Consider the following 1313-nt stretch of genomic DNA (forward strand, 5'->3'; position numbering starts at 1 on the left):
ATAGTACATATATGTATGTTTTTATGAGTGTATACGAATTATAAAGGACATGAATGACGTACGATATACATTGATTCAAGTTTAAGGAATGATTACATACGTATGTTTGTATATATGTATACATATATACATATTTATATGCGACGGTGGATGTATGTAGGTATATGTTCTTATCCTTATGCTTTGTACTGTACATATATACAAAATTTATTAAAAAATATATATATAAATTTATGTTTTAATATGTTCCTAGCCGCTTTCGCAAAAAATTTTAGTTTCAAACAAAAAATGTATAACATTCAAAAATTAAAAGAAAAACAAAAACTTATACTTCCCATACCGGGAATCGAACCCGGGCCTCCCGGGTGAGAGCCGGGTATCCTAACCACTAGACAATATGGGACACTTAGAACAACGAACCGAGAGATCTTGCAATAACGAAACCGTCGCATGGTATTCTGTTGTATTCTGAATACATACCTACACATTTATTATTATGCTGTATATTAATACACAAGTATGTATGTATGGATGTACCTTAGGGTGGTCCAAAATAATTAAAGTCGGAATCTTATTGCTCTCACTGCCTAGGATTGTTCTACATATATCGAAAAAATATACCTCTATTTATTATTTTGAAATCAAAAAGTATTTAGAGGTTGCTCAAAACGCTCAAAGTTTGCCATGTATTTTATATGGGGAAAAAACAACTTTTCGTAGAAGTAGTATAGAATTCTTGATAATCAATATTTTTCGATCGGAAAACTCTGGTTCTTTTCTGGAGACTAACAATAACAATACCCAATTGTTTATTTGACCATTTTTTAATACTAAAGATTTTTTATTTATCGCCCATTGCATTTTCTGGCATTTTATGGAGGTTTTTGGCGGACCTATAAAATATAGTTACTATGAAAAAATGTTTAAATAAATAATTGGGTATTATTGGTGGGAATCTCCTGAAGAGAAGCAGATTTTTCCGATAGAAAAACATTGATTTTAAAGAATTACGTCCCATTTCTACGAAAAGTTGTTTTTTCCCATATAAAATACATGGAAAACTTTGAGCGCATTGAATGACCTCTAAATACTTTTTGATTTCAAAATAAAAAAATAGGGGTATTTTTTTTTGGTATCGAACCTGAATTTTTGGACCACCCTAATATACATAGATGTGTCCATTGAAATCAATGCAACTTCTACATATGTATGTATTAACTCGTATATTTGTATGGAAATAGAAAATAAAAATAGAAATACTTAGCAAATAGAAAATATGCAAAGCAGGCGTTAAAGCATGAGAATATGATAAG

At 30.1% G+C, this 1313-nt stretch overlaps 1 non-coding gene across 1 annotated transcript; it reads right to left on the bottom strand.

Annotated features, from left to right (window-relative positions):
- Positions 1-331: 331 nt before the first annotated feature.
- Positions 332-403, bottom strand: Trnae-cuc. The gene has a single exon. It is a non-coding gene; the product is annotated as a tRNA-Glu (tRNA).
- Between the last annotated feature and the right edge of the window lie 910 nt (positions 404-1313).

This window comes from Rhagoletis pomonella, unplaced genomic scaffold (genome assembly GCF_013731165.1).
Source record: "Rhagoletis pomonella isolate Grant_MI unplaced genomic scaffold, Rhpom_1.0 Rhpom_scaffold_00002, whole genome shotgun sequence".
Classification (NCBI taxonomy): domain Eukaryota; kingdom Metazoa; phylum Arthropoda; class Insecta; order Diptera; family Tephritidae; genus Rhagoletis; species Rhagoletis pomonella.